Consider the following 27,702-nt stretch of genomic DNA (forward strand, 5'->3'; position numbering starts at 1 on the left):
AGAATAAAAATGAAAGAAATGGATGTTCAATGTAATGTAGATAATTGACTAAAAAACGGGAAATATGGGAGGCCCTGGCAAAGTCATCCTTCTGGCTGGGCTTGTGCTGCAGTCAGCTCCTTCTGACGAGTACCTGCAAACACCCTTTCACAGCTAAGGGACTGTATAAAATAAATTCAGGGTGTGCTTTACTTGAGCGTTAAGCACATCAGTGATGTGCAGTGAAAGACAAGGCTGGAGATCCAGGATGAAATCCTAGCCTAGCGGGGTGGGGAAAAAAAAAACCAACAACTGCAAAACCTCTATTGACTTCAAGGGCTTTAATCACTGGAGCAAGTTGTCTAATAACATACTGCAGGGTGTGCTTTGGCACTACCATGTACTTCATTCATTTTACGTTTAATATGCCAGAAAATAATGCTTAACATCTTGTAGATGTGGATATAGCGTATCTATCTACAGGAAAGCAGCTGATACCAATAATATAAGAAGAAAAATCAGGGACTTTTGAATGTACCTATTGATATTTTTTTCTAAACCTTTTTGACACTATCATTAGCAAAACCTAATTAGAAGGTGGTTTTCAACAATTGCTGTCCTCAGGCCATAAAGTATAGCCCTCACATAAATATTATCATCTTTAAAATACTTCATAAACACTAATTTACCCTCCCAATTTTCTTGTGAGATAGATAATTACGTGTTAACAATAATATCATCATCATTAGTAGCTGTGTTAGTCCTCTCTTTTTATAGATGGAAGCTCATGCCCTGATAATAAACAGCTTGCTGAAGGCCACATGAGGAGTCTTTCAGGACTCTGATTAGGGAGCAAACAGCCGTGGCTCCATCCTCCACTCACATAAAGAACCAGAACAATGTAAGTATAATGAAAGAAAACCCGGCAAGAAAAGGGAATCCTCTTCAAGTTGGCTGGATTCCTGGGCTGCCAGGAAATATTAAAATAGTACGTGACAGAGATAAAGGTAAATACCTAATAAATATTATACCTTTTGTACCTTTATTTACTCTGCAGTAATTATACCAAGTAATGTAGATTATATTATGAATCATGATGACACTTACAATACTGAATTTTTGTAACCACATCCTGGCCCTGTGAGATAATCCGTTTTGATCTCATACGAGAGCCAGATACGTCTTGCTTGAAACTTCAGAGGTGTGCGATAGCAGCTGGTACACACCCTTTTTCATAACCTTGTTAAAATAAAACAAGTTTGGATTTGCTTAGCCATTGAAGGATGTAACATCTGAGTTACAACCCTGCCGTGAAGGGAGCTTTGCCATAACCATGGAGTTAACTGGGCCCTCTTCAGTGTTTCTATTTGAGAAGTAACATTTTTTTTTCCATTTTAAGAAATGTGGATATTTACATATCCAACTGCAAAAAAAAAAAAAAAGTTAAAACAATCCATAGAGAGCGATTCAAGCCAAAAAATAAATTTGTTCCCATGTCTAACTCAGCTCGCTGTGTCTAAACTAATTACTGCAGGAACTCGGAGGCAGTCTGGTCTTGCATTGCTGGGTGTGCTTGCAGAGAGGTTGTTTAACAACAGCCTGCCTGCTGTCATGGTATCCACTGTCAGAGCATCATCTCTGAAGGAAACGACCCCAGTTCACATTGAAACTACAGCTCTGCACCTGCGATAACTAAACCCGCCAGGGTCAGTCCACGACAAGCAACATGATGCTTTCCAGAGTCAGGTCCGTATCAGCATCTTTCCGTGCTGTTCACTCATTTTTCTCTTCACAACTCTGTGAAACATCCACAAATCCTCCTGGAGCCAGATTCTGGGTAGCAAGGGATGATATTCAGGGCTTTCAACACGACACTAATCGTGCCGGCTGGTGGCCCTGGGACAGCTTTCACTTTGCCCTCCGTCTTGTGCCAGGAACCGCTTTGGGAGCCCAAGGGGACGGTGGCATCCTCTGTCCACAATGGCAGCCCTCCGCGGCCAGGGAGGCCCTGGGACAGCAGCAACAGAACCCATTGTTTTTCCTCTCCAAAACAAAAAGGGAAAATGTGCCCCAGTGGGAGTGGCTGTTCCCGAGCACGAAGACAAGGTGCAGGAACCCTCGCTCGAAGGGGGCTGAAGCAGCTGGCATCTCTTCTCCTGTTTCTCTCACTTTTCCTTTAAAAATATGTTCCTCTGGCATTGATTTGGAAGCTCTCCTTGGTGTGGCACATTCACACGCACATTTGTGTTCCTCTTAAAGCCTTTAGGATATGCTGGGCCTCTGGGGAGGAGGTCAGCAGCAATCACACAATAAGGCAAATGGATTTGCTTGGTAAATACCCCAATCCCACAGCAGCAGTTCTTAACTTTGTCATCTGTGGGCTATATTATTTTTTGGGGGCCTGCTGGTAGCTTTTGAAAACAGAAACATGAAATTGCCCCTGTGCAGAACAGCCGGGACAAGCAGCCTGCACCCCGCTGAAGCTCAGTGTACTGGGGAGAAGCTAACTGGCTCACGCGCCTTAACATCACCGATTTACAGCAGCGCTAATCATGCTCTGAGAGCGTAACTCGTGTCCTGAAAACCCTGGAAGAGCCACTTCATGGCTTTGGATCACACTGCCTATGAATGAGGGACTATTCACCTGGTCACGCTGTTCCTCGGCTCTTGCTGTTTATTCTGGGAAGCAGAAGCCTCCGAGATCGATCTGGGTAAGTGTATCAATGAGATGATTGTTTCGGGATCAAATCCTCTCTGCCTTATAGAGATCTACAACGTATCTGTGCGTGTATACTTTAAAGCAACTGATGAAAACAAAAAGTAGTGCTATAGGCATGTTAATCACCAACATATTAGATGTTTTTTACCATGTGTCCACTGATCAATTACTGATCGATTTGTATGCCAAGGTAGTGGCAGATGCTCCCTACTCAGAAACAAGTCCCTTTCGCAGCATGTCCTCTCCTGCAAACAGTCCTTGTCAGCAGCTGCAAAAAGAATAAAGCCAGTCCCTTCAAACTGCTGAACTTCCATTGCCTTTCTCGATATGTACTACACAAAGACAAATAATTTAGAGTTTTTTTAAAAAAAGTTGGTATCTTCCTTACATTAAAGGAAAAAAATAAGCCTTACAGTATGAAAGCCACTGGCCTTAACTGTTCCGTGCTCCAGATTCAGAGCTTGCAGGCACAGGGAAGTCATGGGGAAACTGCTAGGGTGTAGGCGTACCTCTCTCTTCTCTTTCCCACTCTTTTCTGGTGTGGCAGCATTATTAGGACTAAAGGTGCCTTTGTGGTTTACATTACTTCACTTTGCGACGCAAACTGAAAAAAGCATCTTTGTGGGGAATCGGACCGTCCGTGCGGGGAGCCAGACTCCAGCACCCGTCCCTCCTCCGCCCCAGCAAGCCCGGAGCCAGGGCGCTCCTCCGGTGGGAGCCTGCCGGTTCTTCTAAGTCAACAGGGTTTAAGTCCTGCTTGTTTAAATATCAGGTTTAACTGGGGCTTGCCTGCATATCAAAGGCAGTATGGTAATTTTTACGAGGGAAAGGGTTTGCCCCGGTGTTGGCCAGACTTGTCCCTGCTCTCCCTGTTGCACAACGTGGTGCTGAGTCACTGCCATTTCTCACCCAGCAAGTGCTTGCATTTTCTTGGTGCTGTGTTTGTATAGGATGGGGTCCTGTAACGCATGCTGTAACTGGGGGAGCCTTTGCGTAAAGAAGAGCTAAAAATGAACAAAGAGCCTTCCTGGATCGCTGGTATTTATGCACTGCCATGCGTGGCAAGTTTCATTCTGGCACCTAGGTTCCGTGGTGGACCGGGCTTGAACTTGCTTTTCTGAAGTCAGTCATCTAATTCCTACTGAGGTACTGGCATCTTACTGGGCCTTCAGTCTCGCCCCAATCTGCAAAAGATGTATGGACAGATATGATATAGATTTAACACAATACCATAGCTTTTATTATTTGCTGGAAAATGTTAATAAAACCCAAGTATTACAGATGCGTTTTAATCCCTGAAGTGATTTTTTAGTAGAATGCATGAATTATTAATTGTTGTTATTGTTATTATTGCAGTGCATACCTATCTCACAGGACATTGTGAGGATTAATTAATTCTTGTAAAGATGTAAAAGGCCATATAGGTGTCAAGGGTTATGACTAAAGTGCTTTGAAAATGGAAAACACTCTGTGAGTGCCAAGTATTATTATTTATGGAGTCCGGGCAGTGTGCTTGGTGCTGTGCAAACACTGGTCCAGTTATTGCAAATATTTACTTATATGTGCTTAGTAGGCCAAGCACTCACTGTTACAAGTAATTTCAAATATTTTAAGGATGTGTCTTACAAATATGGCTGTGAGAAGACTTTCCAGTAGTTGGGATGACAGAGCCATGGAATGCGAGGAGCCCTGTTACTGAAGCACTTTGAAGGCACGCTTTTATTCAAACACATGGATGAACCAAGACCTCAGATCCGCTCCAGTTCTACATCCAAAAGTTTGGGTTTGGTCCCAAACTAGGAGAGTTTGGGAAAGGAAATATAACAACAGTTGTTGTTTAAAAGTGCCTCTCCCAGCTCAAGGCAAAGCCAACTCCTTAAGCTCAGCTCACTCACTGAACAACCTGCCGTAAACCATAACCTGCTCAACTGCTCTGTGTTACCCAACATCCGTTCTTGGAAACCTCTGAAAGCGAGAACCTCCCTCCCGTATGCTCTGGAAGTGGCCCCAGTAACTCTGAGCCCAGCTGCGTATTTGGGCAATGGAACTACAAAGTCTAACGCTCATCATGGAAAGTAAGGCCTTTGCGCAGTCCTGTGAGGTGTTCGACTTCGTACAGAAAGGGAAATCAGAACAAAACAGATGGTGTAAAATTATTAAAGCATAAATCTGCCAGAATCCACTTTGTAGATTCTGCAGAGTAGCAGGTATACTCGGGTAATCACCCAGTTTAGTACATCACCATGTTAAAAAGGAGAGCCTGGCACCCTGGAGTCGTGACTGAACATTTGGAGAACACTAGACCACAGAAACCTTCATCCAGATGACTTCAGTTCAGCACCTTGTCGCTGCTTAGCAGATAGATGGGAAGATGGTGTTTGTAGTTCCTGTGGGCCAAACAATTTACACTTGAGGGGTTTTCCCTCCTCCATTTCTTACATAAGCTTTCTGAACCTCACACCTCCCGCTCCTATTTCATGGACTTCTCACAGCTCTTCCCATACCCTTCTTCAGGCCCCTGGTGTCCCGCAGTCCCCTATAAGAGGCCTCTTATCTTCTTTCCTCTTGCCTTAGGCTACGTGCACACTCCCATTCCCCCTTCCTCCACCCACGGTTATTGCTTATCTTCTTTTACCTGGGAAATAAATCATTCAGAGTATCAAGAGGCTAAACTCCTTTAGAAGCACGGACAGATCTGAGGTTATAATGTAGGAAAGTGTTAATGACCCCCTTGCCACTTTTTTCCCCCCTTTTAAATTTCCCAACTTTCAGCAAAGTGGTCAAATTTTGGAATTGGGCTGGATATGGTCTTCAAAAATTAGCCTCTCTACATACCTAAGACAACCTACACACCATTATTGAGAAGAGAAAGTTGCCCACTTGGGCCATCCAAATCATTACAGAAATAAACGTTGAACATCAAGTGGTTTGCAATTACAAATATGCTCCCTGGCTTTCTATGGAGAGTTTGATTTCCTCATGTAACTCAGACCTCCTCAAGCAAACGGATTGAAGGCCCAGGGCTTTCTCAGAATTAAATGATTTTGCAATGCAAAAAAAATCTGTTTTCTCCAAGTATTTAAATATTATTCCTCATAAAACAAGGAAAAATGCATGGGCCTGACCCTGAAAAAAACGGGCACTGTGCAGTGATCCTACACCCAGAGACCCACCCATTTGCTTTCATCAAGGCTTTGTGGAGTCAAGGGGTCCCATGTGCTTCTGCGATGAAGCTCAGGTAAGTGAAATCTGCCTACGATATGTCCCAGTCATTACGCTGAAAGTTAAATCCACCCTCAACTCCAGAACTGCTGCCTTAGGACTACCATAATTCTCCAGCAATGCTGAGCTCTGTTCACGAAAAAAGAAAAATAAGAGCTACATTTGTGGCCCATCTCTCTACTTTCCCGTTTTGCCAGCCGCAGTAAAAGCAAGTTCTGCAGAAGCGCGGTGATGTGGAGGCCCCATTCAGGCAGCATCAGATCTGGGCCTACGCGCGTGGAGAGCCTCTGGCGCAAGCAGGAATGACGTCTGATGTTGCCGTCAGACCTGTGCGTGGTTTGTGGTCACTGGGACTCGGCATGAGCGCCAATGTCCCGACATGAGAGTGTTGGACCAACGCCCAAAAGTGTGAAATGCTATTGCAAAAACACTTTAAGATGGAAAGGACTGCCTAGCGATGAATGTGGTTTTGATTAACAAAGCTCGCCTTAAAAAAAATACACAAACCTGCGATATAAATGATAAACAGCATTTCAATTCAAAAAATGAACAGCACCCAGGCGGGACACAACATTATGACTGTAGAGGATTATTTTCATTAAATAAAATTACAGGGCGGGCGCAGTAACGGACCCAGGCGTAAGCGTCGGGCTGGGCCGAGCCCCGCAGCGCGCAGGGCTGGATCCCCAATGCCAGGTACCGCTGCCAACCCCACGTGCTACAAAAAAAGAAGTAAAAGCACCATGTTAAACCCTGCATTTACATCAGCGCTTTTGGCAGCGGAGCGCGATTAATGGCTTTCCTAGAAAAACTTCCAGGACCGCGCCACGCCGCCTGCTCGCATGGGGGCTGCCGTGCCCGCCGGCCCTTCCCTTCCCTTCCCTTCCCTTCCCTTCCCTTCCCTTCCCTTCCCTTCCCTTCCCTTCCCTTCCCTTCCCTTCCCTTCCTTTCCCCGGCCCCCCCGCTCCCTCAGGGGCCGACCACCAGCGCCCCGAGCCGCGGGCGCCGGCCCCGGGCGGCTACCTGGACCCCGCACCCGCCGGCAGGCCCGGGCGGCCTCCCCTTCCTGTCAGGGCCCCGGGCGGCCGCCCCGCAGCCCGCCTCCCCTCACGCACGCCCGGCCGCCGCTGCGCCTGCCCGGAGAGCGCGGGGGGTGTGTGTGGGGAGAGGAGAGGAGAGGGGGAGGGAGAGAGGGGTCCCCCCGCCCCGGCCGCCGACCCCCGCGCTGCCAGGGCGGCGGGTTTGTTTTGCCGGGCAGCCGCAGCAGGCCGGCCCCGCTCCTCCTCGCCTGGCCTCGCCTCCCGGCTCCGCTCCTTCCCTTCCCTCCCTTCCTTCCCTTCCTTCCCTCAGCGGCGGCGCTTTCTCTGGCGCCCATTTCCGTGCGGCTGGCCACCCTCTCCCCGCGCGGAGTGTCTGAGGGCCGCTGGCTGCTCCGAGCCGCTTGGCTCCTTCCCTTAGTAACAGCTTTTACATTCTGCCTCAATTCCTCCTCAATCTAAATCACACACACAGATATTACTTTTTTTTTTTTTTTCCCCTCCTTCCTCGGGACTTAATCTCTACCCCCCCCCCTCTCTCCCCACCCTCCCCCTCCCCCCGGCCCCTGGCTCGGGATATAATTGAATATCACAGCACTACTCGCTGGTTATTTTTTTTTCTTCCTCCTCCTGTGTGTGTGTGGTGGTGGTTTTTTTTTTTTTTCTGTTTTTTTTTTTTCCCTCCTCCTCCTCTTGGTGTGGACACCTCAGCTAAAAAAAAAAATATTATCGATACATATACGTGTGTACACACACACACAGAGAGACACACAGATGTGTATGTATATATATATGGCTGTATAAAAAAAAAAAAAAAAAGGAGGAGAGACAAACAAGGGTGAATTTCTTGTGCCTCCATTCCCAAGGAAGGGGGGAGCAGCCGCTCCGCCGCCACTCGCAAGGTAAGGACCGGGGCGCTCCGCCGCCGAGCCCCCGCGGGCCGAGTGCGGGGCGGGAAGGGGCCGCGGCCGGGCCGGGGGGGGGAGGGAGGGCGCCCTGTTTGTCTCTGTGGCGGTTGGAGGCGGGCGGGGGATGGGCGCCCGCCTAACGCCTGCCGCGGCCCCCCCTCGCCGTCCCCCCCTTTTTTAATTAATGCTTGTGGGGTGCGGGGGGGTGTGTGTGCGCGCTGCCGTGGGTTTGGGTTGCGGGGGGGGGGGTATGGGTTTTTTTCCCAAGAGAACGGCACCCCCTTCCTCCTCCGCGCCGTTGGTCTCCCTCCCCCACCCGCTTCATTTTTTTTTTTTTTTAAAGGATTTAATTGTGGGGGGGGACACACCGGCTTCGGCAGCGAATGGCACCCGCGAGCCATGGCGAGCGGCCTATTTTTAGCCCGATTTGTGTGGAGAAGCGCCCTCCCCTCCCCCTCCCCGCATATTTACTTGGGGGGGGAGGGGAAAGGGGGGGAAAAGCGGGCTGGGGGGCCGGGCCGGACTGGGGCGAACTCCGCCGAGCGGGGAGGGGCGGCCGCCCCTCCCCGCTCGGCGGAGTTCGCCCCCAGTCCGGCCCGGCCTTTCCTTTTGGGGACACACACACACACGGGCCGTGCCCCCCCCCCAACCCAGGGCGAAGCAGCCAAGTTATTGATCAGTTTTCCTGCGAAGTTCGGGGCGGAATGTGAAATACCCCGCGGCGGCAGGGAGCGGGCCCGGTTTGGGGAAAAAATAAGCGGTTTTTTGCACTTCACGAGGGCTCTCTCTTCCTGGGCTTATCCCTGTCCGAAACCCTGGTGCAAATTGTGCATTGCATCTTCTAGACAGGCTTGCAGGGTTGATGCGGGGTATATATTTTCTTGGTAGAGGATGTAGGTCCTGCAATAGCACGACATGTGGCTTGTTATTATTGTTGTACCCCCGAAAGGGTTAAATTTATCGTGTTGTTCCAGGTGAATTTAATCTTTCATCACCGAATTTCCTTTTAAGGCAGCTTGAGAGAATAAAAGTCTCCCCTCGCTTGTCTTTTGCTTTATCCCCTGAACAGCAAACTTTAGATGTGCTTTATGGCAGAGGCTTGTTGCTGCAGATAACACGTGAGTCTGGAGGAAAGTTTGGTTTGTAGGTCGCTGTGTAGGAAAGTGAAGTTTGCTAGTGAAGTTTTTACTACTCTCCAGTGTGTTCAACTTCCTCGTTTTCCTGTCTGTGTAAATCAAATTCCTCACTGATTTATGGGGGGGATCACAAAACATATTCCTCCTTTATTATTAAAGCATGAGAGGCATGATCAGGAGAACAAAGTCTTTGTCACGTAAAAAAAAAAATAATATTCTGGGCTTGTCTGATTCTCTTTCCTGTGCTGCGGTACTAAAATGCCTGAGGTTGTTGAGCGTATGAACGAGGTCCTTTGGTGTTGGCGGTCTCTACCCTTTGGGTGTTCAGTGAGGCTATGGCTTCTGCCCCTTTGAGAGAGAGGGCACCATTTGCAAAGCTGATGTTTGGGTTTTGAGTTGTACCCGAGCTTTTGGGTGCACTGGGCAGTTTTGGGCCCTCATCTTGCTCTGAGCAACCTGAAGGCTCATCTGCATGAGACTTGTGCTGGATTTGGGGCCTTCCTTTGGACTCATGTATGTTAACTGTCTTTTCAGAATACATTTCAGGTGAGGACTGATCCTGCAAACTCTTTTGTGTGTCCTTGAATTTAAGTAAGTAGGTATGTGTTCGTGGATAAGCGTTTTTTTCTTTTTAGCTATAGAAAAAAAGGGCCATGCTGTTACAGTGGTGCCTAGGGTGCAGGTGGTGCCCTGTGAATGATCATAGCAAACTTTCTGTGGTTTCTTGTAGTGATTTTTTTTTCTTTGCTTTTGGTTGAGATCTAATGGAATACAGCGTATCGTATTATTTACCTAAGATCACCTGAGCTTGTACACTGTCACTGTCTTAAGTTTTCTTAGCGGAAGGTGGATTTGTCTCCATGAGAACAGGGTTCATGTGGTACTGTGTCTTGGGAACTTGGTGGCATGCCTCCCAAACTGTTATTGAGAACACCTGGAAAATACTTAGTTCTCACTCCATGAGGAAAGGGGAAGGAAATGTAATTTAAACATACGAAAGCAGTTGGGGTTTGGCTTTTGGGGTGGGTTTTTTTTTTTTTGTTAAGACTGTGCAAGAGTTTGTGATTTTTGTTCATTTAAACGTGCACAGCCATAATGCATGTGTGTAGCATAAAGAATGCAATAATTACAGGAGATTGTGTTGCTTAAGCTTTTTTTTCCCCTTCAAACAGGTAGTTATGATTTTTTTTCCCTGTGAGGTTTTTTATATGAATACTTCTTTCAGTCTTACTCTATATATGGTAATTATTGATGTTTGTGTAACGCTTTGAAGTTGTAAGGCATGGTATAAGTGTTAAGTACCCAACAGCAGTACTTCATAGTCATTTTCCCATCATGAAAGAGTTTGATGCTAAAAAGTGCTACAGCCCCAAGCATAAAGAGGCTCTGGATGGATTAGGGGAAATGGTCAAAATTGCTTATAATGTTGTTTTCAGGTAATATTTTTTAGTTAGGAAGAACAGATCTGAATAATGTGAAGCAAACTGAGTTATTTTACCTAACTTGATTTTGGTTCTGGAATTTAATTTAACATGGACTTCAGATTTGAGTCAGAATGTGTTTGCTGTTACAAATTTTGTAGTGGCAGTAAAGACCCACATCCTACGAGGATGTAATCATGCAGAAGTCAGGAAGTCCTGTAAAGAAACACACACAACTTTGTGAACATCAGTGGTCTAGTTTGGTTGAATAAGCTCTGCAGATGTCTCTGAAGTTGCTTGCAGAAGTGAAGTGTGTTTTGTATTAGTGGTGGGCAATAGGATGTGAATCTTTCATGACACTGATACTTTTTTGGTATCACAGCGCTTTGGGGTCAGGCGTTTTGGAGAAAGCTGAGGCAGTGGCAGGCGCGACACCTTTCCTTCACTAATCCTGTTCCTCTGCTCATATGGAGTCCCAAGAGATAGCCACTGCCCCCCAGTTTTTGCTTGCTTTGCCTGTCTCTGCCATCCTGCCCTGGACCCACAGCCGTTAAGGATTGTGGTGCCCGTGTGAATTCTGATACCTTTCTGGAGAAGACGCTACTGGCAAGCAGAGAAGAGACAGACACAAACCTGCCACCAGCTCTTCCCCTTCTGAACCAGGATAGAGGGGGGTCGTAAAGTGGTCTGGTCTCCGCTTCGGAGAGGAGGGCGAGGACAGGGTATACTGCAGGACTGTGTGGTGTCAATACTGAAATGTATCATACTGAAGTACAACTAATTTTTAATCAAATTCATGTTGTTTATATTGAGAATTGTGATACTGTTATGTGTACTGACCATCCTTAATGTGTGTGTGTTTGTGCATGTGTACACACCCAGAGTCTAGGGTGTAATAATGACCGTGTATTTAAAGCCCTAACCAGCAGCTCATGCAAGTAGCTGCAGGTTGGGAGAGAAGTGAAAGTGTGTATGCACAGTCTGTAATTACGCGTGTTTGGCTCCTACAAAAAGTGACTACTGCGAGGATATACTCATTGCATGCTCATTTTTAAATATAAATTTAAGTGTTTGTATTAGGTGAAGAAGTGTCAGAAGTTTTCCATTAGCAACTATGATTGACAGCTCTTTTCAGTGTTTTTGAGTTGCATTGCAGCATTAATGTAATACCTTCAAATTAACAGGTGATGAAGAAACAGTTCCTGTGTGCCTGCTATTGCTTTAGCTACCCCTGTCACAAATACATGCAGCTTTCTAAGCACTACAGTATGAAGTTAGATGAGCTTAATTTCTGTAAAGTAGCTTAATGAAAAGAGTGACTTTACTAGAAAAAGGTTCATCCAGTGATCCCAAGCGGAGTAGATGGAGACCGCTTTATTCAGCTCGTGATTGGTTTCCTCCGAGATAAAGTACGACAATGAAATGAGGAATAAGAAGTATCTTTTCAGGTGAAATTGTAGGGGAATATATTGGCTTTCTTTTAATTTCACAAAATTGAATTAGCTAACTTGAGGTAAAAAGTAGCGAAGACGAGGCAGCATAGTTGTCACTTCATGAAGAGTTGATAGGTTGAGTGAAAAAGTACGGAAGTCTGGTCTAGAAATCACTCTGCAAGTTTGTGTGAAAACTGTGAACTACTTCTCCTCGATAGGGTTCTGCCTTGTGGTATATAATCCAAGATGAGAAGGCCCTTTTCTTCCTTCTCGTAATGAAAACAAAGCTGAAATTGTTTTTATAAAATGCCCTGGAGGCTTAACGGCCACATTTGAGCTGGAGGTTGAGTTTTCCTTTGGTTCTGAAGGATCTGTAGAACTGTAACTCAGCTTACCCTCTGAAACATTGATTTTTAATACTTTAACACATGGTTTTGTGTGACATCCTTTAGACTCTCCTTTTTGTATTGCTAAGGAGCCTTAAAAAATTATTCCGTGATAAGAAAGAAGTGGTCATTCCAAGCTGGAGGATGTGTAACCGCAGGGGAAAATGCATACACCAGTCAGGTGCATAGGATCTAGCTGGCTTGCATAGCCAAGGAGTGAAATTGCAGGTGTTGCAGCTTACCCCTGCTTGCTTGCTTTCTTGGACGGGCTGTTTGCTAGAAAGACTTTTGAGAATATTTGCTTACCTGTAGAAGTAATAGTAAAAAGGCTTGGTGAATTGGTGTAGCTTTCTGAAAAACCTACTGAAAGAACGTCCAAAGTGATGAGGAGGAGTTCTACAGAATTGTCTTGGCCAATGTACACAGTACCTTTCAAAGAGTCCCATCTTGGTCTTTGAATGTAAGTGTACATGGCGTAATTCAGTGCTGCGTAGAGATATTAAGGTCCTTCTAAACAAATTAGCCTGAATACCAAAAGCAACATCCCTAGGTATGCTGTCAGATTAATAGGTCCTTTTTTACAGGACAAGTAATGCAAGCAGACTGAGTGTCAAGCTGGTCGCACTTGAGCTGGTTCAGTGCCTGCATGTGGCCCTTCATGGTGCTGTGTGTACCCTGCACAGCTCCCAGAGCTGCCCAGCACGGTGTGGTGGGAGCGGATAGTGGGCCCCTGGATTTGTGCTGTAGTTCTGCTTGGTGCAAACATGACTTTTCTTCAGAGTATAAACTGGCATCTGTAAAGTAAGATATTAATAGTCATATTTTCAAAGATGCTGATTCGCCACAGTTGCACGTGAAGTTGGCACTCTCTGTGTGTGTTTAGCATTTCTAAAAATCAAGTCTTGCGTGTGGTTTGCTGGCTTCTGCAAACTCCTGTGAGAGTGTAGTTTCTGTTTCTTTCTGGGAGCAGTATTAGTAAAAGGCTGTTGTGTACTCTGACTTGTGTTTATTGTTGTAATTCTTAAGTCTCCATGTTGCAAAGGAGCAATCTTGTTTATTAGTAATGTCTAGCAGTAAAAAATCAGAATCATCCAGAGAAAAAACAATGGGTTTTTTTCTTTTATGATCTGAAATTCAGTTCAATCTCTGTTCAATGTAAGCGTGTATTACAGAGACACTCTACAACCATGTGCCATATGCAAACACATTGAGTGTTATTTCAGATCGCTGGAGGTGCGTTACTAGAAATTTTAGCTGGTGTGGTGTGAGTAGTAGGCCTTCCCTTCCCCCCCAGCGGGGTGATAGTTTTGCCAACCTGGCAAGGCAGGCAAGCAGCTGTCTCTGCAGCTAAGGCTAGTGCTCCTTTTAACCCGTTGGTGGGTTTGGGGAATGATTCAGTTGCTTCCCTAGCTGCATGCAGAGCTCCCACTAAACCCCACTGACATCAGGTCGATGGTAGATTGTTATGAATTAGGACTGTGAAAGTGACTCTGGAAACTTTCCTGTTCTGTACGCAGCTTCGTGCCTGCTGGCAGCGACTATAGAGCATACAGAAAAGATCTCTGTACAGCCTATTCGCGGAGCATTTTTCCAAGGTTATGAGTTAAGGGTCAAATATTTACTATTCATGAAAATGTAGTGCTAGATACTGAGCCCAGTGCCAAAACCACAGAAATTGTCAAGGTTTAGAGCCCTAAATATAACCTATCCTAAAAGTTGCATCCATTTGACATTAACTGTTAAAAGTTTGGGCTCTTCACATGGGTGACGTATAGCCGGCAAACTCTGAGCTGGGAATTCGTCTGATTGCGAGGTGAATTTAAATCCCCTGATGGTTCCCTAAAAGTACCAGGCAAAGAAGAGACAGTTTGGTTTCCTGGAAGGAGTTGTCCAGGCTGGCCAAGGAGAGGAATAACAAGTTTTATAGCTCTTTTGTGTTTTTTGGACAGGCTGATTAATGCTCAAGTGTCAGCATGACTTGTGAAAATACATTTTTGCCTTGTAAAAATAGCAATAAAAAGATTTCATTATTTTTCATTTATCATTGATATTGGTCTAACTTACAGTCCTGTTGGAACAAATGAGAATTTTTGCCATTAGTCTCAGCAGTTGGGAGAGTGTTATGTGTGGCTGAAAATTTTACCTTAAAATACCAATTGATCTTAACAGAGATGAGTCTGTCTGTTGCCCCCCCCCCCCCCCTGCTTCCAGGTCTGTTTAGCTCCCAGAAATGATGAGAACTTTTCCTCTTTTAGGTTAAGTCTAAATTTGTGGGAAAAAATAGTTTTGATGTTGCATAGACCTATGGGGGAAATAACTAGAGATCTGGGTCAAAAAAGTAGGACGTGCAAGATTTAGAAGCTGTTGAAGTCTATTTATTTGTCCTATATTAGGTTAAAGGAAGTATTGGTGCTTTCAGTTTGGCAATATGTCCTTCAGTCTGCGGTGTTCTGTAAAGGGAAGACAACTGTTAAACAATGAATCACAGCTAATTTTCGTATGGATGTCAGCATTCTTCTCTAGTACAGGAATTTTTGCTTGGATATTAACACAAATATGCATTCCTAAATACAGACTCTTAGCGATAAATTTTAATTAGGAAGTGCTTTGTAAAAATGTGGATTTTTGCCATAATGATATTTGTGAATCTGTAGCATATTTACTTTGGGGTTATGTTTGTTCAGATTTAATACTTTTTAATGTACTTTTAAAGCAAAGTTAGCACAGATGTGGATGGAAGAAAATGAGGAACAGTGTTGTCAAACCATCTATTAATGTTGACATCGAATAAATTGTGCTAGAAACATACCTTGTGTAGCAGTGGATTAGCTGTTTCCCATAGCTAATGCAACCAGTCGGGGGTTTAGAGAAGCGGGGTCCGTACTCACTGTATAGCATGAACATTTTGCTGATGCAGATGTGGTACCTGATTTTTCACTTTATTTCAAAGGCACAACTAAATTTCACAATCTGGTATGTCTTGTTTAGACTGTAAATTTCTAGCACTGTGTAAGATGAAAAATGGTCAGGAATATGAAACTTCAGTATGTTGAATTGCGATAAAACTTGAACAAAAATACAATGAAACAGCCTACTAAGCAGTTCTGGTGAGCTTAATCTGATAGCAAGAACGGATATCTAAATGTAGCTGATTAATAGAAACCAACTTTTTTTTTTGACAGCTTTCTCCATTATAGTAAATATTTGTCACAATTGTTTGAGTTGTAAGAAAAATGCTTTGTATTTCTGTGACTGTCTTCCAGGGCGGATTCTGAATGGCTGTTGATTACATTAGAAATATCGATGTGTTTATCTTACTGTTGGCAAAGTCCGTGTTAGTTGGTTCCTCTACTGTCTACACATGCAAGGTTATTTTGATATAGATTATTTATTTCTAGTTCATCAAGGCCCTTTGTAAGATTCTTTCTTACAGTACATATAGTACATGCTAAATACGTTAGAAATTAAGTTCTAAGAGTCTGTTCCATTAAAAACAAACAAAAAGCTTCCTTGACCGTTCGGTCATCCCATTGAGGTGCCTGGGCATCACAGCCCTTCCAGATAGATGACTTTCTGGTAAAATAGATGGGCATTGCTTATGTCTTAAAAATGAACCCTCTGCTCTCTGTGTGGTTCTGTGGGCTGGTTGTGGAAGCACCAAGCTGAATATTCCCGTCAGTCTCCTCTCGGTGGCCCTGTGCCTGGGCTCACCACAGCCGTGGTCCCGTGTTAGAGAGATACTGGTAGCTTGTATGTACTGGGGTACAAAACTGGTCTTTTAAAGATCCTATGTGTGTTGATGGAAATGGTAAGAAGAATTAAAAAAATTATATGAAGGATAAAGGGATGGGAACTTTCAGAGGTAGCCAGGGAAAACACTTCTGATGTGTTTTGACTTGCTCTTTGACGCTATGGGTGACTTCATATGAGAGACTCGGAGGGTATGTGAAATGCAGCGTCAGACTCCGGCTAAGAGTACGTCCATTATGTAGGCTGAGGTTCTCTGTTGTTTTAAATTGCCAAGATTGCCAGCAGCAAGGCTTGTGTGTGTTGGACATGGCTAAGGAGCTCCAGAAAGCTGCATCGATGGTGTTAGAATATGTAAAATCTTACTTGCGTGCTTTATGTGCATCCCACTTTCCCAGCTGTGGTTTGTAACTACCGGCTTGTGGAACAGAGTTTTTTTCAAGGTGAAAAGAAAGAAATGCACTGTTTTTAAAAACGCATGTTCAGAGATCAGATGAGTCAGATTTAATTTGCATTAACGTTACTGTAAATGGTGAGTTTGGAACTGTAACGTACTTTCATGTGCCTATTGCTGCCTACTTTTATTTGTTAGTCTGGTGCTGTTGGGCCTACTGCTGTTCTGTGTGATTAAAATAACCCCCCAACCCTCCCCCTGTGTAATTAAACACAAGTGGTAGAAGATTGTACTGCTTTTTTCTTTCTAAAATTAACCCCTTCCAACGGTCAGTATGGTTGTGCCCTCTCCTCTGCTTGGCTCTGCTTCCTTGTCCGTGCTGTAGCGTGAATGTGGCAAATTAATGTAATATACCAGGGTGTTTTGTCTCAGTCCTGACAGTTTGCATCGTTTTATTATTATCCCTTCCTAAGACTTTATTTGATTTTCAAATCTCCCCCTACCCATTTTCTTCCCTGGGCTTGCTTTCTTCTTTTTGCCATTTTGGACTTTCTTTTGCATTCTCCCTATCTGTTCTTTTGTCAGTTCTTTTAAATGAATTGATGCCTTTTTGTTTCTGTTCTCTGGGTTTTCTCTGCTTTCTCCCCCTTTCTTCTAACTTCAGTTGAGTTTACATATAGGACTTGATCCTACGTAGCCTTCTTGAACCAGAAGGGTTAGGTGGGTTTGGACGGTGCAGCCCCGGTCCATGGCGGAGCAAAACCTGCTGGACTGCTGAGGAAGTCTCATTTTGCAGGCTGTGCTGCTGGCAGTGGGGCACCGAGCAGAGGTGAGCGAGGGGCCTGCCTGCGGGCAGAGGGATAGCTGGGACAGGCATGCAGGGCAGGAAACAGAGAGGGCAAATTTTGGCAGTGCCTGTATTTGATAAAAATAATCTTGGCTTTAGGCGTAAAACATTGATTGAACTCTTGATGAAGTCAGAGGGAGGCCTTGGGGGAGTTGGTGTGAGTGTTTAGTACAAACGCAAAAAGCTGAGGAAGTTTGAGTGAAAACCTCAGTGCACTGTGAGGTTAGCTGTGGGCTTTTTAAAATAAGGGATTTTATGCAATAAATTTTAATTGACATTGTGACTTAAAATTAGCAAAAACAAAGTCAGTCATCGTGAAATCAGTGGTGGCCTTATCTTATTGTTTTTATTGTGGGTAGTGTTGACAAGTCACATGCCCCATTGTTCTGGGTGAACAAACACTGCTTTGAGACCCGGGGCTGGTACGTGCGCACAGGCGCCTTTGTCCTGCGCTGCGCAGATGAGCGTGTGGAATTGCGACTTTGGAGTTGAAAGATCGTCTTTAAAGAGTTCACATCTAGAAACTGCGTAATATATGAAATACTCTGTTGCTTGATATTTAAGCACCATTTTTATTTGGTGTCTTGTTGTCCAGAACCTAAGAAAATAGAAGAGAATAATGCGTCATAAACTCTCGTACCTTGTTGCCCAGTGAAACCTATGGGTAGCAGGCTTGTATTCTGTCTCTGAAGTAGATGTACTTGGGACAGAGAGAATGCAAGATGTGCTTTTTGAGAAACTCAGTAAAAAAGTCTTTCAAATATAAGCACTTTACTGCAAAACTGTTGACACTTGAGACAATAATAGTGAACCTCATCTCTACTGAAGTCACAGTTTTGTGGAGCACCTCTAAATTACTTTTGCTGTTCATAAATTCCTGTAATCAGGATATGTGTAGTGTAACTAAGATGGATGAAATAGAGACTGGCTGCAGGAGCAAACTTGGCACGTGGAGGCTGTGGAGGTAGTCATCCAGCCATATCTGGGGGAGAATCCCATTGAAATTGCTGTGAGTTTTGCCTAAGGAAGAACAGAAAGATTAGTCTTCCCTGCCTACAGTGATTTTATTATGTTGTTGTTTTTAGTACATCTTAATAATGCCAATGTAGCTCATTGTCTGGTTCAGTATTTTTAATTCATAGAATGAGTTTTTCTCTTTTTGTCAGCTCATAGTCTTGCTTTTTCCTCCTCAGAAACTGGTGCTTGCAGTGTATTTTACACCAGTACAAGAGCATTCACCAAAATGGTCTTGAATTGTCAGAGCTCCATAGCGGGTATTACCAGGATGCTGTAGTATGAAATGGCACTAAAGCTGGTAGAAATTGTCATAGCTCTCTTGACTGCGTGTCGACGATGTCAGCTGTGTGCATGTCTGCCCTCTGATATTAGAAGACTTCCCCAGTTTTGGTGGCTTACAGGCAATCTGTAAAATACTGCTTTAATTTCAATACAGAATGAATGACAAGCTTTTGGTGTCCTAATGTAGGTACTATACAGCAATGGAATATATCCTGTGGGCTACTGTTCAAGGTTTTCAGACTTTTTTTGAACACAACTGCAGTTTGTCTACGCAGTCCCTTAGTAGGGACTGCTTGAATAGAGGGAATGACGGAATTACTTTCTGGTTATAAATTCTCTCTCTAAGTTGTCATGGGCTTGTCTAGATGTGCAGTGGATCCCCAGAGACACAGCTCCGCTCCCCACACCCACAATTTTGCTTTTCTGGGTTGACCTAATATACCTGTATGTAACAGATAACTGCATTTATTTTATTTTTAGTTTACATCACTGAAGATTTTCTGTCCGCATAACGATTAGGACAGAAAGCTGGTGTCAGGATTATCTGCTATTTCTGCCACTGTGTGACCTTAGCAAATGGATTAACAAATTTACCCATGCACTAGTGATTTAATACTTACCAGGAGTTTTTTCAGACCAGTTCAGTGCCCCGAGATCTTCTGGTGAAAGGCTGCGTAGCAGTGTAAAGTGGCTTTTGTTTTATTTTTCAGCCTCAGCTTACTTGGAATTTTTAGTTTAGGCAAGTGCTCCTTTTGTGTTCATAAGTTTTGTGCTTGTCTTCTAGTTTTTCTTTTCTGTTGGACAAAACATGGCCCTTCACATTGGAAATATTTGCTGATAGCGCCCATACATGATGACGAATCGTGTTGAAATCAGGCTATTTGGCTCATAGTTAGGCATGTTTACGTCCTCAGTAACATGGAAATGCAACCTTACATGAAATTTTAAGGACTTTTTCCAGACCCCAGCAGCTCTTTGGGGGTGGGGAAAAGGCTGAACTTTTTTGGTGGAGCCACTTCAGGGATGGGTTTCAGAGCACAGCTACACAAGCAGCTGCTTGTCCCAACAGCGGAGATGGGAGCGGGGGTCATGGGACCCCTAAGCTTACCCTGCTTGTGGTGGAATGGGGACACAGAACGAAAGCCACAGGTGGAGCTCTGTGGACTTCTCTGTCTGGAAATAAAGTTTCTGTCCTCTGCCACGCTTTACTGACTCCTCTGCCATGCCAATACAGTGATTTATTGGCCCTACAAACATTGTCATCTCTGGAAGGATTGCATTAAAACCTACTGCTATTTTGGGATTTAAAATCCAAGTGGTTTTGCTGAACCAGTTTACAGTATGACTCCACAAACTCCTGTGTTGTTACCATGAAGGTGGCAGTAAACTATAGCTTATCCATAGGAGTGACCCTATCTGTAATAGGTAAGGGTGGGCCATGAACTTCTTATATCAGCTTTGCTATCAGACACAATCTTTGCTGACTGCAGTGGGCCAGCTAATAGCTAAGCCAGTCTGACACCAACCTTTCTGTATGTAATGATTGCATTACTCATACTGTCTTGACTGCTTGGATTTGTCCATATATAAAGTAGGCAGAAGTGGTTACATGGTCTTTGTCATGTGTACATGACATACAATTTTATTTGGGCAAGTCTTCCTTAATAACTTCCTAAATGATTCTTGTTTATAAATTTATAGTTGAACAAATTTACAAGCTTGTATGAAAATCTTTTTTAATGCCCTTTAATAAGAACCAGTGGTAATTTCCTTGTCAGAGCTGTGTGCCCTGGGCAGATAGAGCACTGCAGGTCTTGTCGTGAGAAATGCTTATGCAAAATGTGCAGTTCTAATGTAGGACGTTGCTTTCTGGTGAGAGTTTTCCCCAGCAGTATAGGTGTCTCCAAAGCACATCACAGTCCTGGCGAGCACAGTTGTACTTGTGATACTGATGAGCACATGCTTTCTGTTACCTTGTCTTGTTTTCATATGTTGTTTGGATATTTTTCATCTGCTGGAAAATGAAATTTTAGGGAGTGTTTTAATTTTGGGAAATCTCTTCAGTTTGGGAATAGTACTTAAAGTTGTGTACATTTGGGTTTTGCTATTGTAAATCGTGCTTTTATATCACATTTTTTAAAATTTTCACCATACTCTACACTGAAAGGTGTCCTCTGGTTAATTTAAAAAGAAAATCCTGCTAGAACTTTAATAAATCCCTTAAACTTTACAAGAATGTATTTACACTTGCTAGGTAGCATGGCTTGAAGTTAAAAGCGTAAATTTATAGGGCGCATTTTTTTGGAATGACTCCAGACAGACAGTGTCTCATTCCTATTTAGTGTAATACATATCTATATATCAGCTGATATAACTGTTGGTGTAGTCAAGCCCTAATTGTTAAAAAAAGATCACTTTTAAGTGTGATCCTTGAGTATTTTTAGAAGAGCTGAGTGAAGCCCTTTCTTAGTTGAACCATTTTCTTGTATTCTGAGGCAGTCTACGTGTTCTTCGTAAGAAATGTATTATCGCTCCATTGAAGTCAATTCAGGTTCTCTGGAAATGATCCAACCTTCAGGAAAGAAAAATATTAGTGTGCGTGTTGAGGGAAAGGGTTTCCCTTTATTTCAGAATTTGCTTGTCATGTTTAGCAAGTAAGCCATTTTCAGATGCATTAGGGCTCTGCGAAACTAATTTTCAGGGCTGACAGTTTTCTAGTCTTGGGTTAAGCAAAAAGATTTAAATTTGATGTTTCAAATTTTTTTTTGTTTTAAATAGCTAGGGATATGCACATTTGTTCATTTATAATTTGAGTGCCATGCATGTTTCAGGAGAACAGAAAAATGAACCGTTTAAAATGATGATGACAACAGGGTAGCGTTTTTTAGCTAGTCATTTGTTTCAGTGTCTGAAATGCTTTGTTGCCAGTTTAAATGTTGAAATTTATGGAAGTAGCCTTTGCTTGGAAGTCTTAAATATTTGCAATGTGTTGTTTATTTGGTTTGTGAAGTTTTGTGCTGTTTGAATGCTGATTTTTACTTTAACTGTGAGTTTTGGCAAAACACATTCTAGCATACGTAGTCAGTCATAAACAAGCTAGAGACCACTAATGTTTTAGTCCTGTGGCTATATCGAAGCGTATAAGGTTAAAATTGAAACTGTCTGAATGTCTGTCTGTGCGCGTGCATCTTGGACCTGTGCTCCACTGAGATCTTCAAGACGCTCATGTAAAAATTCTGTGCCTTCTATCATTAAAGCACTGCCTATCTGAAGTTATTATGACTTTAAGATTTTAATTGAGAGGGGGGTTGCAGGTTTCTAGGCTTGGTTAATAGCTGAAGACCAGTGCTGCACATACAAACCTGGCTGAGTTGTCTGCCTGTTATCCAAAGCAAGTGGAGCTTCAGTGATTTTTGTGCTATTTAGTGTGCTTCACTTGGGAGGGCAGGGATTTGGCAGAAGGCAGCCCTTTGCTAGTTGTATGCTCTTCAAGGTTACACAAGCTGGATCATTTAGCAATCGGTTTCTGAAGTCTGCAGACAGGCTACAGAAGGGTGGAGGCAAGGTGCAGTGAAGAAGAGCCCCAAGATCAAGGACTTATTTCAAGGCTGCTGAAAGGCATGTGCCGAGATGCCCAGGGAAGCGGGTGCTGGGTCAGGCTGTTGGTGCTGCTGCTGCTTGGGCTGCCCCAAAGGAAGTTTCAGGGGGAGGACAGTCCAGATGGCCTCTGGCCCGGGTTAACAGGAGAAGAGGCTGGAGCCTTCCCCTGAACAGCGGGCTTAACTAGTATGCGCTTGAGCACAGCGCTTCTCCAGGAGACTGCCATGCTCTTGCATCTAGTTGAGACCTGCCCTTCATTTACTCCTCTCCTCTGATTTAGCTACCAAACTGATGGTATTTTTCTTGCACCTGTCCGGAGTGCTTCTTTCAGTGTTGGTTCTGAACCAAGTGCTGTCTTTGCTCCCCATTGTTGCAATCACAGAGTTGCAGTTTAGATTTTTTTTTTTTTAATATTGACACATATTTCAGATTATTTTCCTAAATACTTTGTTTAGACTTCTAACATCTTAATGACTGAAAACTTCAGCCGGTTTCGTTTGGAACTAATTCTTCCTCAGTCAGCAATCAGACCTGAAATGTATTCCTCTAAAGTTTGTGAAGGAAAAGCTCTCTGGTAGCATTTCTGAGTTGTTGAGATTAGCTCTGAATTTCCAGATAATGTAATTTTCTTTTTTTAAAGAGTGTCGTCCCCCCCCAGCAAGCCCTAAAGTATTCTTTGTGTGAATGTACTATATGATCTCTAATTATATGATCACATACCATTCCACAAATAGTGCAATACAATAGCATAGAATTATTTCTAGGATCTTGTAGAGGTCTATTCAGTAGACTACCTTAAACCTTGATCTTGCAAGTTGTTTTGTGTAAATCGACTCCTTTGCCTCCCAGAAGAGGTGTTTACTGTAGCTCTGCGTTAAAGCCTGGGTTCAGAGCTTGTTATGGAATCTGGGCTTGGGATGTCAGCTTTGAAAGTTGCCATTTAACTGCTCTTATACAGCATATGCATATTAAGTAGGATAGCAGAATAACAGTGAAATTGCTCACCTAGGTCTGCAGAAGAATTACCATAATTAACTGCTTCTTCCCATGAATTGCACCTAACGAGGGCTGTGCTGTTGGCTGAAAATAATTGCATAATGCATTACTGTTGACTAAATTATTTACATACCTTAGAGAGGAGATGGTATAAAAAGTCTGCAAAATAAGTGCTGGACCATTATGAAAATGAAATGGGGGGAAAAAAATTCACAGATAGAACATGGTGTAGCCTGCCTTTTCCCGGGTCACCAAAGAGTACTGTATCCTATTTGCAACGTAGTGTGTGACTTCATGGTTACATATTTATCACATTGAATTGCATAATGTATATGCGGAGAAAGCAGAGCTAGATCTGTGCATACAGCCTTGGGCCTGCTCTTAAGACGAGTGTTTCAGTGTGGTTATAAATTGCTGAAAACAACATCTTTTTTTTTTTTTTTGCTGCATAACTGTGGTCCCGAAATATGCTAAGTCAGAAGCAAAATGTGGGTTAACAAAATAAATCATAAACTGCACTGGACAATTTTTTAAAAGCTTGCTGTTCTGTGTTTCCCTGTGAAGCATCCTTTGTGTGACTGTTGTGTTGTGAGGCAGTTCAGGATTTCTAGGCTATATTCGTGGCCTGTTTTTCTTAACATCTTATTTAGCCAAGAAGTATTTAAAAAGCACAATATTTGGATCTGATGTCCTATTTTCATCATGTGGAATCCTGCAAGGGCCCTATTTATTGATGCTTATTGATGGTTCCACTATGTAGAGATTACTTATAGTAATTTATCAGAAGAATCGTACAATAAATATGTGTGAGCCACTCCATGCATGAGCATTGGCAACACCAAAATAACTGCAGGTGACTGAAGATGGGCTCAACTAGAGGTGGCGATTTGTGTTAGAATTTGCCAAAATAGGGCTTGTCACAACTTGTGTTTGCCATGGGTAAAAGCCAGTCTAGAGTTGTAGACCTTGATTCGTACTCTTTTCAGGTTTGCTTTTGTCAGGGACTTTGATTTGGGCCTAATCTTGGCAATCATTGACGAAACTTGAAAGTACTCCTTGTTCCCTGATGTTTTAAATGGAGAATGTCAGGGTCTCCTGTGCGTGGGGTTGTCCATCCCTCTGCCCCCGTAGCAGGGCTTTCCTAGTGAGAGGTGGTGACTTGGGATGGGGCAAAGGAAGCTGCAAGTGAGGTCACGGCCCTTGCAGAAATTTGGTTGTTTATGTGATTGCTTAGGGTTATGATCCCAATGGAAATGTGGTTGCAATGGGGAAAAGCTTTGTAAAAACAACTAAACTTGGGAAACTGGATGACATTTACTTTTTTGTAAGTAGGCTGAAATATTTAATGATAAGGGTTGTATCGGATAGACTCCCTTTTCTTGCCAAATTAGCTGGAATAGGTCAGCTGTTGTGATAACAACAACGGCAAGGAAAACTAGTAAGCTGGGTTTTTTTACCTATTAAAAAGTTTTCTTGAAAAGCTTTATTTCCTGTTTAAGAACATGTGCTTGAAGTTTGGAAAAGATGTGACCTTTGTGTCAAGGGTGGGGATATTTTTATTTTTCTTCTGTTTTGGGTTTTTTTTATGTGTTGGGTGGGGCTATTCTGTAAAACATAACATAGGCAACCTTCATTTTTGCATTTCTAGTACAATAGACTGTTCAGGCTAGTGAATCACTTACTGTAGAGGGGTTGTGTGTGATATTATTAAAAAGCTATACATGACAAAATAGCACTAATTGGTACACAAGCAAAAATGTAAAGGTAGCAAAATAAGCTTTGAAATAAAATATGTTAATGTTCATCTAACATTTCTGACATAACAAATTATGACAAAACATTTTTTAATGAAGGTGAAAGGATTGAGATTCTTAAACATTGGCTGGTATAATAAAGAACTCTAACTTAATATATTGCTTACCTGGATGGATACTTCCCATTCATTTTCTCCAAAATTTCAGAATGCTTTTAAACACTTTGTTGCACAATATACTTCATAGTGGTGAGTGATTAACAGTACTGCAAATATGTCCTGTGCAAAAAATACCACAGAGGAAAAAGATTCATCGATTTGTTTTTTTTTTTTTTAAATTTTATTTTATTTTTTGTCTGCTATATTTACATTTTTAGAGAAGGTCCAAATTTAATTTACGGAAACAAATTGCAGCTTTCCATGGTGAAGTTGTGAGGTTGCAGTGAACAGAAGAGGAATCTGATTATGGTTAGTATAGTCCTTCAGACTTAATGGTGAATCCTGAAGGCACTGCTAAAGGACAGAGCCTCTTCTGCTGTCCTTCTCCTGTTGTTGTTTGTCACGGAACTTCTGAGCTGTTATTTAGGAGACAGGGATGATCAGAAAGGACAGCAAAGACCTTGGAAACGTTCTGCCAGAATCTGAAATCTGAACTGGGGTGTTGCAAATGCATATTTCCTTTTTGAGTACTGGGAGAGGAGACTGGGGCTGACAGAGTATAGAGGAAGGGGAGGAGTTGCATTAATTCTGTTTCTTTCTCTTCCCTTTCAAAGCGTATCTCAGAGCATATTAATCTCTGAATGCTCTGAGCACTGATTACATGAATGCATTAAGTTCAGTGCCCTGCTTTAACATGGTGGGAACTTCATCAGCTTCCTATTTCTGTTTGTTAACAATCAACTATTTTATGATCGTCAGTGTGTTACAGAATACTGTCACCTGATGTGGCACTGCTGATTTCCTGTGGGACAGTGATCTATCAGCGTTCTGGTCACACGACAGGGCTTAGTTGTGCTTGATCATATGCAGTTATAACTTCAGTAAAAAAATGAGGCAATAGATGAATGGATACAGAGAGATGAAAGTGTGCATGGAAGTACTGATGTTATATTGTCTGGGAAGAAGAATGGTCATTTTAGTAACCTGTAGCATAACTGTCTTCAAATTCTTTTGTCTTTTTGGTTGGCTGGATGGAGTTTTTTGTATGTCACAGAAAAGTTTTGAGAGAAAGGTCTCAAAGGAAAAAACAGATTTTGTGGAAAGCCTTGGGACAGTGAGAACCTATTATGAAGCATGAGTAGAAGGGGCAAGGCTTTATGTTTAGGGTATAATTATGGGTATGGAACAATTGTAAATTTGCAGGTGAGAAAATACTCTGCTTTGCATCGTAGGCTGTCTGAGTCCCAGTTGAGCAAGGATGGAATTTGTCTTGGCTAACATCTGTTCCTTTCTGGAATAAGTGGCTTTAGAGGAAGGCATTAAGTTTGAATATGATTTCTGTTTACCTCTATCTCTTTTTTGTATTTTCAAAACATATTTTATTTTATTGGATTCAAAAATACAGGCTACCTATGCAAGCTGCTGGCTCCTTACATAAGTAATCATATGATAAATACAATTATATTGAACTTCAGCAATATTGAAATCACTTCCATAGAAGTTGGCTGGCAGCCTGGACATCTGACGTCATCTAGGAACCACACACTCGGTCTTGGACAAATGTCTTTGGCACGCTCCTGTGAAAGTCACTGTGGTTGGGATCTGGATGGAAATAAGCTCTAAAGTCTGAGCGTTTACACCTAATGCCTTCCCAGGCATCTCCCTCCCCGTAGATACCTTCCTGTGTACGTCTGAGTAGCCCTGCTGTCCACAGGCACAGGGTGAATAACACCAATCCTTAGCCATTAAGCGTTCCTTCATATATAATGATAAGTTTCCATTCAGCCTTCCGGACTCTTGTTATGTGGAGTAATAATCCGGGATAAGGACTCAGTTGTGGCCTACATAATTCTTGGTAAACAGAGACAAGGAATGATGTCTCATTAACAAATGTAGTATGGCAATACAAAAATCATGTTTATTACCAGTTCTAGAGTTGTGTAAATATAGATGCTAGACATCTGCTGAGTATTGCTTTAGTAGAAATACTGAAATCACTTTTACTCGAGATCCCGAAGCTAGGAAGGAAAGCAGTGGAATGATGGGTAGAAGCAAGGCAAATGAAATGAGCAGTGGAAATCGGATGATGGGAGAGTTTTCTGAATATATTTTCACGAGGAGGTAGTTGCATAACAATATTCAGTGTTTTGGGATTTTATCTGCTTATGCTTGTTGAAAGGGCATGACAGAATAAACATGACTACTGAAATCCTTGCATCAGGCCATTAATTACGTTTTTTCTTTAGGTGGTGAGCATATATTGGACTGGCGGTAGTGAGAGCTGCATCTGCAGAACAAGTGTTGTCCGAACAGTGCAGAGCTCCCTGTACTGTTGGGTCTGTTGTAGGGGGATTCCCAAATTGTAGAAGGTTTTTATGTCTCCTCTTTCCACACCTACAGGGTTTGGTCTTGAAAGGCCGTTAATGCTTATTAGTGGGAGTTGGGGGTTTTTTGGTGTTTTTTTGTTTGTTTGTTTGGGTTTTTGTTTGTTTAAAAAACAGTGAATGCATCTCAATAAAATTCTCAGAAGAAGAAAACAAAGCACTCTTTTTGTGTAGTGCAGTTCTAAGCTACTAAGGAACCCAGTCATAGTCTAGATTTAAATCCAAAAGTAAAAAAGTAATTTATTACCTGCCTATGCTGTCAAGCTGTTAAACACGAGCAAA

At 42.9% G+C, this 27,702-nt stretch overlaps 1 protein-coding gene and 1 long non-coding RNA gene across 15 annotated transcripts in view; one reads left to right on the forward strand and one right to left on the reverse strand.

Annotated features, from left to right (window-relative positions):
* Positions 1 to 310: 310 nt before the first annotated feature.
* LOC140653821 (uncharacterized) lies at positions 311 to 7,212 on the reverse strand. 7 transcript variants are annotated; one of them, XR_012043232.1, is made up of 4 exons: positions 6,944 to 7,212; positions 6,428 to 6,638; positions 4,941 to 5,085; positions 311 to 3,882 (listed from the first exon to the last, which is right to left on the reverse strand). It is a non-coding gene; the product is annotated as an uncharacterized lncRNA (long non-coding RNA). The 7 variants fall into 7 exon arrangements; XR_012043233.1 differs by having other exon boundaries at positions 6,533 to 6,638; positions 6,944 to 7,182; XR_012043237.1 differs by having other exon boundaries at positions 6,554 to 6,638; positions 6,944 to 7,173.
* An 87-nt stretch (positions 7,213 to 7,299) lies between these two features.
* Positions 7,300 to 27,702, forward strand: part of TBL1XR1 (TBL1X/Y related 1) — a 119,051-nt gene continuing 98,648 nt past the window's right edge. For 6 of the 8 annotated variants that reach the window (XM_072866365.1, XM_072866368.1, XM_072866367.1 and 3 more), the window contains exon 1: positions 7,300 to 7,859. The gene's annotated coding sequence lies outside the window, so the exon portion shown is untranslated. Of the gene's footprint in view, positions 7,860 to 8,959; positions 8,984 to 27,702 lie in introns of those variants that run through there. The other 2 variants (XM_072866370.1, XM_072866369.1) reach the window with 2 other exon arrangements.

This window comes from Ciconia boyciana, chromosome 7 (genome assembly GCF_034638445.1).
Source record: "Ciconia boyciana chromosome 7, ASM3463844v1, whole genome shotgun sequence".
Taxonomy (NCBI): Eukaryota; Metazoa; Chordata; class Aves; order Ciconiiformes; family Ciconiidae; genus Ciconia; species Ciconia boyciana.